At 36.3% G+C, this 13,442-nt stretch overlaps 1 long non-coding RNA gene across 3 annotated transcripts in view; it reads left to right on the top strand.

Annotated features, from left to right (window-relative positions):
* LOC125089739 (uncharacterized) overlaps positions 1–13,442 on the top strand; it is a 140,690-nt gene that overhangs the window by 43,975 nt on the left and 83,273 nt on the right. For all 3 annotated transcript variants that reach the window (XR_007124040.1, XR_007124041.1, XR_007124042.1), the window contains exon 2: positions 13,275–13,351. This is a non-coding gene — a long non-coding RNA (uncharacterized LOC125089739). The remainder of the gene's footprint in view (positions 1–13,274; positions 13,352–13,442) is intronic.

The following is a 13,442-nucleotide window of genomic DNA, read 5'->3' on the forward strand; positions in this document are numbered from 1 at the left end:
CTAACTGCCCCTCAGTCATGAAATTCTGCCAAATTAAATATTATTTTTTCACTTAGTACTAATGAATTCATTTTTTGACCCCCCCCCACCTTCACCTTGGCACTGTGTCTTCACACTATCCATAACTAGAAGAGATTACCAATCATGCACTCATTAATGTTCTCCACACTGTAGCTCTCCACATTGTAGTAGGTTATTTTCCTGAGGACAAAGAGAGCCTATTACTGGAAATCTTGATGAAAACAGTCCTTCAGATATGGTTGAGTAATATGATCTTTGCGTGAGAGGAGCTGATGGACAGATTTGCAGACTATAATGTTAAGGATAAATTGGACTGGAACAAGAATGGGAGAATCAGAAAGTAGAAGAAAATTATGTACATAATTTAAAATGTGTGTTATATTAAGCAACACAAATACATATTTTTAAGCTTACATTGTCATTATCAAACTGGTTGCTGTGGATTCCCAAAAGCTTCTTATTAAGGGTTGATTTATGCACTTGAGTAATATTTTGGGGGTAGAGAACAGAGCATGATACAATTATATTTAGAATTCAGAATCAAAAAGCCAATTCATACAGTTTATGCCAAACAAAATATGCTTAGCTTGAATAACTTGAATTGACTGTCAGTATGCTCCCCAAATCCCTGAATGGGTAGGTTCTCTTTTAACCTTGTTGATTTGCCTTTCTGGCTTTGTTTTTCCCTAGTAACATACAGTTTGGATTTGGGTTTTATAAAATATTTCACAGAAAGTTTTACTAAGACAGTCAGTTATGGGACAGGAAAAAGAAAAAAAAAAACCCACTGGTTTTAAGAGGCAGACTAAGTCAATGACTCAAAATACCATGAGGATTGGACAGCACAGTTGAATGTCATTTTTTTTTTTAATCAGATGTGAAGAATCTAAGAGGGTGAATAACGTGCTGGGAAACACTATGGTTAGATTAGGTTAAAAGATCAAAGACAGTGCAGAATATTTATGAAGTTGGCTAAGCAATATGTAGAAACAAATAATAGGGAAATAAAAAATTGATTAGAATGTCCTACCTGGCAAAGCAATAATCATATAAAAGCTAGTATATAGGGACGCCTGGGTGGCTCAGTTGGTTAGGCGGCTGCCTTCGGCTCAGGTCATGATCCCAGCGTCCTGGGATCGAGTCCCACATCAGCCTCCTTGTTCAGCGGGGAGCCTGCTTCTCCCTCTGCCTCTGCCTGCCACTCTGTCTGCCTGTGCTCATGCTCGCTCCACGAATATAATTAGGTAAAAGGAAAGACAAGGGGTGCCTAGGTAGCTCAGCTGGTTAAGTGTCTGTCTTCGGCTCAGGTCACAATGCTGGGGTCCCTGGGTCAAGCCCCACATCAGGCTCCCTGCTCAGCAGGGAGTCTCCTTTCCCATCTCTCGCTCTCCCTGCTTGTGCTTGCTTTTCTCTCAAATCAACAAAATCTTGGGAAAAAGAAAAAAAAACGAAAGACAACTATGAAACAAACTTCTAGTTTCAAAGTGATCTTTTTCAAATGGATATATTGGCAATATATTGGCAATTTTGCACATAAAAAACATTTATTAACTTCCTGATCTTTTATTTAAATATAACTGGGTTTTTTTCATTTGTTTATATTTAAGTAATCTCTATACCAAACGTGGGGCTCAAACTCACAACCCTGAGATCAAGAGTTGCATGTTCTTCTGACTGAGCCAGCCAGGCACCCATGTAAACTATTATTTTAAAACATTATTAGGAGATCAATATCTATATACATAAAATATGAAATGGAAAGTACCAAATCCAGAAAATGTCATCTTACTAATAAGATGAAGATGTATTATAATAGGAAATTTTCTAGTAAGAGAAGCTATTTTATCTTTTTTGTGCGAATTTGGAAGTCTTTTTTTTAGTGAATTGTTAGATCACAGAACTGTAAGATCAAGATAAATGATAAGAGTAAACATTATATAACACATTTAAAACTTAGCCTAATGAATCTTAGCTAAAATTTCTTAATGGTGAGTTAAAAATTCATATTTAGAAGGAAATGAGAAATAATTTTATTCTCCAACATACATAACCCCTAGTGGCATGTTAGATAGCTTATATTTATTCTTCAAATTTTAAATGTTTACGGCCCTTTTTCATTTTACAAAACCCAAATCTAGTTTTTGTTTAGCCAAGCCATACATATTAACTTCCATTAAACTTGACTGAGATGTTAGTCTCTTAATCCTTTAATGCCTAAACATATAGTCTTTTAATTTCTCTTTATTAAGATCTTCAAAATGCAACACAATTTTCTTGGGTAGTCCTACTAAAAGGAACAGAAATATATCACTGTATTCCTTTCATTTATATACTAGCTTTTTTTTTTTAAAGATTTTATTTATTTATTTGTTAGAGAGAGAGAGAGAGAGCGAGAGAGCGAGCAGTCGCTGAGCCACGCAGGCATCCCGATAGCTTATTTCTTTTTAGCACTGAATTATATTCCATCGTAAGGAATTACCAAAGTTTATTTATTCACTGACCTACCGAAAAAATTTTGACAATTATTAATAAGGCTGCTCTAAATATCCATGTTACAGATTTTTGTGTGGACATGAGTTTGTAAGTCCTTTCAATAAATACCAATGAATTTGGTTGCTGGGTCATATGGTAAGAGTATATTTAGTTTTGCAGGAACCTGCTAAACTATCTTCCAAAGTGGCTGTATCATTTTGCATTCCTACATAATGTATGAGAATTCTTGTTACTCTACATCCTCATCAGCATTCAGTTTTGCCACTGTCTTGGATTTTTGCCATTCTAGTAGGTGTATAGTGGTATCCAGAAGTTTTTTTACTTCAAAATATCACAATTTCTTTTGTTCCAAACTGGCAGTGCTTCTACTGATTGATCTGTCTTAAAAATTGCTAGGGATTTCATGTTTGATTCTAATCAACTCTGCATGCCAAAAACCACACCCCTGATTCTTTTTGGGACTTAAACCCTTCTATCTACACTTAAATTACAGATACTTGGGGTGTGTCACACTTTTGTGGGACTATGCCTTTTATGTTTCTAGAACTCCTCTTTTTTCCTTCTGTGAGTTGATATACAGGGCACCACCTTAATTCTTCCTGAGGTCTTAATAAAAGGCCTAATAACCATATCCTTCCATTTGGTCTTTACCCAGTGCCCTAGGTTTGGTATTTTCCCTGAAGCTGTTTCTTAATAGCCACTAGAGCTTTTATTAGATAAGAAAGTTTTATTTCCCAGTCCTGAAATGTCTGGGCAATTTATAATCTCTTTAATTTTACCTGCAAATGGACCACTTCTTTTCTGAAGTCATCTCTTTCTCATAGAATCTTACCAAATAAAGCAGTTTGTGCATTTAACATTTTCCCTCAAAATCTACTCCCCTAGTTCTATAAGTTTATTAAATAATTTTTTGCTAGATTCCATGCAACGTTTTTACCAAATATTTGACATATGAGTCATCACTTTTCTGATCTCCTCTGTTTCCTTGCCATTTTTCCAGCTTCCTATTAGAGTTCCCTCAATACCTGCTTCCTGGTTCCAAACTATTATATATTTTAGTTTTTTGCTATTGGAACATTCTGCTTTCAGCTTACCTCTTCTCTATCTGTTCACTTTTGCCACAGTAATGATCAGTAGCTTCAAACAAAATAATTTATTATTTTTCATGCATCGTGGGATGAACTGATCTAGGCTCCAAACTGGAGTTTAGGTCTAGGGCTACTCTTTTTCCTTGGCCTACCAATGTAGTTGGGGCACATTCTTATGATAATGTCAGAAGCATGGGCAAGTTTAGCTGAGCAAACAGATTTCAAGACTCTGTTTGCAGTACAGCTACTAAAACCTCATGGCAAAAATGTATAATGCGACTTAACCCAAAGTCAAAGCTCAGGAAGGTATTCTATCTCTTGAAGAAGGAACAGCAGTCACATGGCAAAGGACATCGATATGAAGGGGTGAAGAACTGCAGTCAATAATACAATCTACCAAGTCATTTAAACACTAACCAAAACACAGTATGAGAAAGCTCTACTCATATAAAGTCATTAAAAAATATTAGAGATAAATAGTGATGTTTCTTGAAAAAATAATTAATTTAGCTGTAAGCAAAAATAATTCTGAATATATATGTACCTGACAACATAGCCCCAAAATATAGAAAATAAAAATTTATAATACAAAAAGGAGAAATATGAAAATTAATAATCTTGGGAGATTTTAACACACCATTCTCAATGCCTTTTACAACAAGCAAACAGATATTTTTTTTTAAAAGATTTTATTTATTTGACAGACAGCGATCACAAGTAGGCAGAGAGGCAGGCAGAGAGAGAAAGGAGAAAGCAGGCTCCCTGCTGAGCAGAGAGCCCAACTCGGGGCTCGATCCCAGGACTCTGGGATCATGACCTGAGCTGAAGGCAGAGGCTTTAACCCACTGAGCCACCCAGGCGCCCCTAGCAAACAGATATTAAAAGAAGGAAACTTTTAACCCAATTAACAAGCTTGATTTATTTATCTTGTATGTAAACCTTCAGAATGCATATTAAAACTACTTGATACCCTTTACTATTGAGTGCACACAGAACATTTTAAAAATTTGGTTGTTGTGCGCCTGGGTGGCTCAGTTGTTAAGTGGCTGCCTTCATCTCAGGTCATGATGCCAGGGTCCTGGGATCTAGGCCCACATAAGGGCTCTCTGCTCAGCAAGGAGCTTGCTTCTCACTCTCCTGCTCCCCCTGCTTGTGTTCCCTCTCTCTCTGTGTCTCTCTGTCAATAAATAAAATCTTTTTTAAAATATTGGCTGTAGTCTAGGCATAAAGAAATTATCAAATTTCAAAGGATTGAAATCATACAGAGTGTTTTCTCAGGTCACCATGGAATTAGATTACAAATGAATAACAAAGATAATTAGAGAAGCCCCATATATTTGTAAATTTAAAAATACACCATTAAATATCTCATGCCTCAAGCAAAAAAAAAAAATTCACAATGGAAAAATAGAAAAAAATTTAAGCAAATAATAATGAAAATACTACATATCAAAACTTGTAGGTATTTAGCTAAAGCATGCTTACAGGAAAAGTTTTGGATTTAGATGCATATGTTAGAAAAGAGGAAAAGCTGAAAACTCAGTGATGTGCATATCCATCTGAGGAAGGAAGAAAAAACAAATTGAAATGAAAAGAAACTAGAAGGAAAAGAATAAAGATAAGAATAGAAATTAGTGGGACGCCTGGGTGGCTCAGTTGGTTAAGCAGCTGCCTTCGGCTCGGGTCATGATCCCGGCGTCCTGGGATCGAGTCCCACATCGGGCTCCTTGCTCATCAGGGAGCCTGCTTCTCCCTCTGCCTCTGCCTGCCATTCTGTCTGCCTGTGCTTGCTCTCTCTCCCTCTCTCTCTCTGACAAATAAATAAATAAAATCTTTAAAAAAATAAAAATTAAAAAAAATAAAAATTAGTGAAATAGTAAACATCCAACAAATCAACAAAGCCAAAAGTTGTTTCTTCGAAAAAAGAAAATTGATACTTATTCCTAGGCAAGACTCATCATTAAAAAAAAAAAAAAAAGAAGAAGAAGAAGAAAGCATAACTAACTAAATTCAGGAATTAAAAAGTTGGGAAACATTACTATATATACAAATTCACCATTTGGCAACACATAATATTAACAATTCTACATTGTGGCATAATTTTTTAATATGTGATGCTGATGTATATAATTTAGAAAAACAGATACCAAAGTAAAATATTGTCCCAATACTTAGGAAAAAATATTGCTCAATCCTAGGTGCACACGGGAATCACCAAGGATGCGCTCTTTAAATACTGATGCCTGGGCCCCCTTGGAGAATTATTTAATTCAGAATTTCTAGTTGTGTCCTTGCATTGGTATATTTTAAAAATTGCCACATTGATTCTAATATTTAGTTGCATTTGTGAACAACTGATAGAGAAAATAACATTTTAATGTCCTTCAAGCCTTTTTTGCATGCATAAACACATACTGTATAATTTTTATATATTCTTACTAAGCACACAATTTTGGTTTTAAATTCACCAACATGTTGTAAATGTCTTTCTATACCAGTAAATACGCTTCTACCACTGCATTTTTTAATAGTTACATAGTATTCCATAATGTGAATTTATTATCATTTATGTAACTAATACACTGTTATTGTCCATTTGAATATTCGGTAGTATAAACAATGCTAAGAGAATATCTTCATAAAAGTACTCTTCCCATATCTATAAAAAACACTTGTTAAAAAATCACTTATTCCGGGACGCCTGAGTGGCTCAGTGGGTTAGGGCCGCTGCCTTCGGCTCAGGTCATGATCCCAGGGTCCTGGGATCGAGCCCCGCATCGGGCTCCCTGCTCAGCGGGGAGCCTGCTTCCTCCTCTCTCTCTGCCTACCTCTCTGCCTACTTGTGATCTCTGTCTGTCAGATGAGTAAATAAAATCTTTAAAAAAAAAAAATCACTTATTCAAATATATTCTTACTGGATTAATGCAAATAGTTTATGTGACAGTTGGTAACTGAGTTTTTATCTTAGATGCTTGCTCAGGAATCATGTAGGCTATTAAGATAGAAAGAGATATATTAATATATGTTTGGCTCACCATATTATCCCTAAGACAGCTGTGCATGATGTACAGAAGGCATACAAAAATATTTGTTGGATAAGTGAATGAATTTAATTCCTTGGAACCAACTTCAATTTCTAGAGATGTGGAGCAGTCACATTCAAAAGAAAGATAGTATAACCTTGGAAGCAAACCTAGTATGAGAAGCCAAATTTGGAATCTGTGAACTAAAATCTTTGACTTTCGAATTAATGATTAAGAACCAAGAGAATTATTGAGATTTATGTACACCTAGACTTTAAAATATGGTCATTTTGGCATGTGGATTTTAAGTTACTATTTATTGAGTGTTTTATGTCCATTATCTCATTGAACCTTCACAACAACCTCACATAGTGTATATTATTATCTCATTTGAAAGGTGAGGTTCAGAGAGGTGAGGTAATATGCTCAACGTCATAGAACCAGCAGAAGACAGGAGACAGGAATTCAACACTTGTTTGTCTGGCAGGAAAGAAAAAAAAATACCCACCTTATTAACCACTGTGCCTCCCATGTATTTTGTTTTCTGCTGCACTGGAGCAGAATAATTTTTGATAGTGCAATAAAAGATAATATTCCTATAACCAATAGATAATAATGGAAACATATTAGACAATTCAGATAAGCAAAAAAGAATACAAATTATACCTATGATTCTACTCTCCTTTGGGGGAACAGTACTTTTTATCTAACTGAAAGAAGTATTTCTTACCTCTGAAATTATTATAATCCCTGTCATTCATTTTTGTTCTTTGTGTCTAATCTTATTTTGAAATTTGGGTACTTGTACCTCATTGAAGAAGCAGTACAAAGTATATATTTTAAACTGACCATTCACTTTTTTTTTTCCATAGCATTTATTCATTCTTTTATAATTATAAATATTTGTTATGTTTATGTCCTGTTTTGTTCCATGCATTCTGCTTCTTTTGCAAATATAGCGGTTCTCAAAAACAGATATGGTCCTTGCCCTCATGGAGCTGTCAGTCAATCTGAAGAGAGTTTTATGAATAAAAAATGACAAAAAAGCCAAAAGTAATTAGCACTGTGAAAGAAAGCAATGTGAGTTTGTACAAGGAGAATTTGACCTGATCAGAAAAGGCTTTTCTGATGAAGTAATAAGTAAGCTGATATTTGAAGGAAGGTCAAACTAGGGAAAGAGAAGCCTTACAAGGAAAGGTAATAACCTGACAAAACCTGAGACAAGAGAGACCTTGAGAATGAGGGAGATAGAAATAAGGCTGGCATGGCTAAGGCTAGAGAAACTAGCTGGAGACTCTCATGCAACGTGGGGCTGGAGAAAAAGGTAGGGACCAAAGTGTGCAAAGGCCCTGAGGCAAGATCATACCAAGTACCCTCGGCAGCAAAGATTCCAACATGGCTAAAGTGGCAGAAGCAAGGCGAGAAAAGTGGAAAATGAGGTTAGGGAAGGCAACAAGGTGCCAAATAGTATTGCAGTGCTCTCCAGTAGCACTTTCTGCAGTCACGAAAATTCTTGTTTTTGTCTGCTGTTCACTATGTTAACCACTACTCACTTGAAATTGAACACTCAAAATATGACTAGTATAATTGAGGAACTGAATGTTTAGTTGTGCTTAATTTTAATTTTAATAGTCTTTAGCTTTGGTGTTCAATATGGTGGCTTTTGAACTCTTAAAGTGTGGCTGTTGTAGCTAAGGAATATAAATTTTAATTAATTGAAATTGAGGTTGCCATGTGTGGCTAGTGTTTGTTATATTAAACAGTGCAGGTATAGGTTGTGGCCTTTGGCTTTTATACTAGAGTAATTGAACTTGAATTACTTCAGGCTTATAGCCAAATTGGTGTTTTGCTTTACTTTTAAGCAAAGTAACAAGAACTTAAAAATACACATAATTTCCTGTCATTTTAAACTGATACCTTAAGACATATTTCAGAAGGTGAAATGTAGTTGGTTAGAGCACATGTATTTTTTTCTCTCCTGTCTCAGCTTAAATGTCTTTTGGTCATTAAAGCCATCCCTGATTTCCTCTAGATGAAGTAGTTCCTCCAAGTTAATGTTCTTGTAGAACACTCCATTTTCTCTTCTTGTCTCTTGTCATACACTAAGCTATGTTGATATTGTGTAATTATTTAATATTTTCACAACCCCCAGCCATATATAAGATTATTATTTAGGGAAGGGACAGCGTCTTACTAACAGTCAGTCTATAGAACATGGAATTATAGTAGGCCCTTAGTGAATATTTGACTCCTGAATAAAAGGATAAAGAACTAAATGACTATATAGCAGTCTCATTTCCACTATACTCATCTGTCTGCTTATCTATCCATTCTGATTCTCATCTACCCACCTCAGGCCATTAAGGACTTCTCTTAATCTTCTATTCAGCCCCAGTTGCTTAAAACTATTGATAAACATAAAGCTCGATACTGTCCTTAATACATTAAGCAGTCTTTATTGAGAGACCTTTTCCCACCCACAAAAAAGGGATTTAACGATCTTAAAATGAGATCTGAATGAACTAGTAAAAAGGTAGTTTGGTGACATCTGTAGCTCAGAACTGAATTACCCCACAGTGACAACATACTTTGTCCCTTAAGACTTCTCAGCTTTCATAGAAGTCATGAGTCTTACCTCATTTTAAATGAATTGCCCATTTTAAGAGAAAGTAATGATGGTGTGTGACAAATGGCAGTTGTGTCATGGCCTTTCACTTAGCTGGCTTTACACAATCCAGTCATCCTTAGGATACTTAAGGATGTATATACTTATATGTTGAGTTTGTCTTTGGGACATTCTAAGAACCCTCTGTTCTTGTGAACATGTGACAACATGTGACAGTGACTTCGATTTATTTTGGTCCAAAATGGGAGTACTTTCATCAGAGAGTTGGAGGACTGTCAGAGTATCTTCATACAATTTGTATGAAATATATAGTGGCAGAACCAAAGTGAGCATCCATTGACCTGGGCTTCAGTCTTTGCCTGGCCCCCAGCTCAGTGTGTCACCTTCAATGTACGTAACCATTTTGTACTTCAAGTTAGAGTCTGCAAAGAGAAGCTCTCTTACCCTCTACCTCTTTCAGTGATATTAGAAGTAGTAAAATAATCCACTTTTGTGAAGCATACTAAAGTCCTTCTAAAAACAAGTTCTATGCAAAGATTACTGTGTGTGTTTGTGCAGAATTGCTGATGTTTCAAGTCAGATAGAACAGTAGCACCTAGTCAAGTCACCACCACAGGGGACCTCTTAAAAGTAGGTTCACTCTCCACTATATGATAGGATCGTTGTTGGTATATATTTCTCTTTTCCTGCCTAAAAAAAAGCCTTGAGTCTAGAAGGAGGAATTAAAAGTAGTAGTATCTGAGAAAACTAGTGAACTGTGTATATGTCAATTTGTTTTTGAAGAAGGTCTGGCAGTTACCTTGAAATACTAGGCCTTCATATTTTTTCTACGTTTTTTTTCTTTATGCTTTACTACTCCTGATGAAAGAAACAAAACAGTAAAAAGAAAAGCTATAGGTTACTCTGAAAAGATGCCAAGTTTCTTAGGGGAGTGGTTGTCTTAGGTGGCGCTCTGACTATAGCACTGAGAGCCACACAGGTCCGATGAGTAAAGCCTGACCTTTTTGGATCATGATATGCTATACATTTCTATTCCTACTGCTGCTCCCAGAATTTCTTATCTCCTGCCCTAGCAAATCATAACACACACACACCCCCATCTCTGTCCAGTGCACCCAGTAGGGGGGAGGGGGCAGAAAAGACAAAGTCATTTATATAATGTGTCTCCCTGCTGAGCCCCTAATGGCCAAAGCTTTTGTTCTGCATTCAGTGGCTGCGTGTGATGGGCCGGAAGCTGCAGTCTCTCTTTGTTCCATGGCCTTATTCAGCAATTTAGATCCATCATAAAAATCAAATATGCATGTTGCAATCGCCTTGCCTACAACAGCTTCAATTTTCACCTTTCTTTAATTTGAACTCCACAGGGGAAAAAAGAGAATGAAGGGAAAAAGGGAGAATGGGGAGAGGAAAAAAATTGCTTTGTATTTTTGCTTAGTGGACTAATGAAAATAGGCAGTAATGAAAAATATATTTTTAATTTCCTAGATGCATCCTATTCAAAACAGCACATACCACCAAACCAGGCCAATAGAATCCCTTCTGGAAATGCCCTCAAACCATTCTGGTTAATTGAGGCTCCAAAACTGGATGCAAAGTGAGGGGATAAGAGGAAAGTATGAGAGCATTACAAAGGGTGGAAAGAGGAAGACTGTGTTTTGGGCTTTGAGAAGTCCTCCTTTTCAGAGAGATGATATCTACACCACTTCTAATTATGACCAAAAAAGATTATTTTCTGTTCAGCTGACTGTCATGAGTTTCTTTTGTAGAATAAATAATTTGGGAAAAGGGTTCACAGATGGAATGAAAGAGGGATTACATTTAAAAATAAATATTTCCTCTCCAAATAAAAATGAACACATTGACAGAGATGTTTTTGTCCACTTATTGATTTGTACACCATATTTAAAATTTTCCCAGAACTTCAAAGGATGTGTTCCCTGGGGTTCAAATAAATTTGCATCAGCGGCTTTGGTATTGATTATTAAGAAAAATACAGAAACCCTTTACCTAATCCATTATTAGACTTGAGCAAGGACTTTACAGAGGAGTTCATGCCCTAAATATAAACAATATGGCCAATATTTATTTGATTTATTAAAAAAATAAAAGATCTGAAGAACTTTGTCTCTTCATGCCTGGTTTTACTTACTATTATAGATTTTGAAGGCTCAAGCTAAAGTTGAAGCTGAACAGTTTGAAGATCCTTTGCCTGTTCTTATAAATGGAGCTTGGGTAATTCCAGGGAGATTTGCTGTAGACAACATTAGTTAGACACCCGCTGAACATAATGTAGGTTGGATGCAAACTGAAAGAGTGATCTTGGGGATCATTCAAGGTTGAAAAGCCTTTGATTGTCTTGAGTGGAACTTCTCCTGGAAGATGTACTGAGTGAGTCTGGGATCAAAACCAATTTCACAAGTTTGATCCAGTTGTAATATGGAAATCCACCAGATTCTGCTATGACTAATTAGAGATGTGCGAAGAGCATTTCTCTTTTCTAACATTATTGATTTTTCTTTCAAACCCCCCAGTCTCGCAGAGAAAATCTCTGGCATTTAGAAGTGTTCAATTTAGTACAGTTCACTGATGCATGTAATCTTTGCTAACTGCATCCCATTTTCTCTGAACTTGGTTTTTCAGGCCCTCATATGTTCTGGGTATATTTTAGGTTTACTTTCAGTTTTAAGTGAAATTAAGGATGCACCCAGAACATATGAGCACAGAGAGGATAAATTTAATATTTGGGGGTGGGGGTTTGGTTGCAATTTTTCCCTTCCTTCTGTTGGAAATAGAAGAAATTATGCATGCCCAGAAAAGGTATAATTTTTAAAAGTGTAGTCCACAATTTAAATTTCCATCTGAGTCAAGGGATTTGTTTATCTCTTGAATCTCAACTGGAAAATGTGAGAAAATTAAGATGGTAATAGTGCCTGGAAATTTACAACATTGGAGAACATCTGTGATTGTATAACGTAACTCAGGCAAAAGCTATGGCTGTATGCCACCTAAGTTCCTTCTTTCCACCCCTTCATTTAATACTGTCCAAGGTCTCTTGGACTCTTGTGGACAAATATCAGACCCTCTAACTTTTCGTTAAAGTCAGGGCCATATGCTGGCATTTTACGTTTTCAGCTTCTCTTCTATGAAAAAAATGCTGGACAGATGGATCAGATGGGAAATGTTGCATATGGGAGAGTGAAGCCTTTTCTCTTTGAATGTAAGATAATTTAATGTGTAAGGGTTTATCTTTGATTGAACATTTTCCTCTCCCATATCAAATGGGAACTTTTCTTTGTCTTCAGTTCTGTCTTCTCAAGAAATAAATTGTAGAAAGCGTAGAGGAAAAATTGTTCAGGTATTTTCTTGACCAGGCTTCCTTTTCAGGCCACCTGGTTTATACTTCCAGTCATTCCCCTTACTTCCATGATTGTTACTTATGATTTAAACAAAATACGGGTTTCTTTCCCTTAATATCTCAGTGTCTCTCAGAGTGCCTCTTTCTCTTCAGTATTAAATACATGTTGAGCTAATGATAAGTCTCAGTTACTGAAGCTTTTCCTTCTATACAAAATGTAGTTGTTGAGTGTAGGCTCCAGAATTAGTCTCAGTTCAAATTCTGTTTCCATCCTTAAACCAAGCTCTGTGGTCAAGTTAAGCATTAGTGTCTTCATTTGTAAAATGAGTATTTTTTTAAAGATTTTATTTACTTATTTGACAGAGGGCGATCACAGGCAAGCAGAGAGGCAAGCAGAGAGAGAGGGGAAACAGGTTCCCTGCTGAGCAGAGAGCCCGATGTGGGGCTCCATCCCAGGACCCTGAGATCATGACCTGAGCCGAAGGCAGAGGCTTACCCACTGAGCCACCCAGTCACCCCATAAAATTTATTTAAGGATAATAGCACCTAATTCATATGATGGTGAGAGTTACATGAGATTATATAACATGTAACTGCAGGTTGAGTTACTAGGGAGGCAGACTCTAAGGTGGAGATTAACATTTAGAATGTTTATCATTTTTTATTAGGGAGTGCTCTTCAGATCAATACCTCTGGAAAATGAGCTTCAGTGCATTCCCAGCAAAGACTTCAGCCAATCCCACAGGTGAGTTTTTCAACTGAGAGCTTATAAGTGAGGGCCATCTTCTTTCATGTCTCCCATCAGGTGGTAAAATAAATCCTTCATTTCTGAAGGA

Source organism: Lutra lutra, chromosome 17, assembly GCF_902655055.1.
Source record: "Lutra lutra chromosome 17, mLutLut1.2, whole genome shotgun sequence".
Taxonomy (NCBI): Eukaryota; Metazoa; Chordata; class Mammalia; order Carnivora; family Mustelidae; genus Lutra; species Lutra lutra.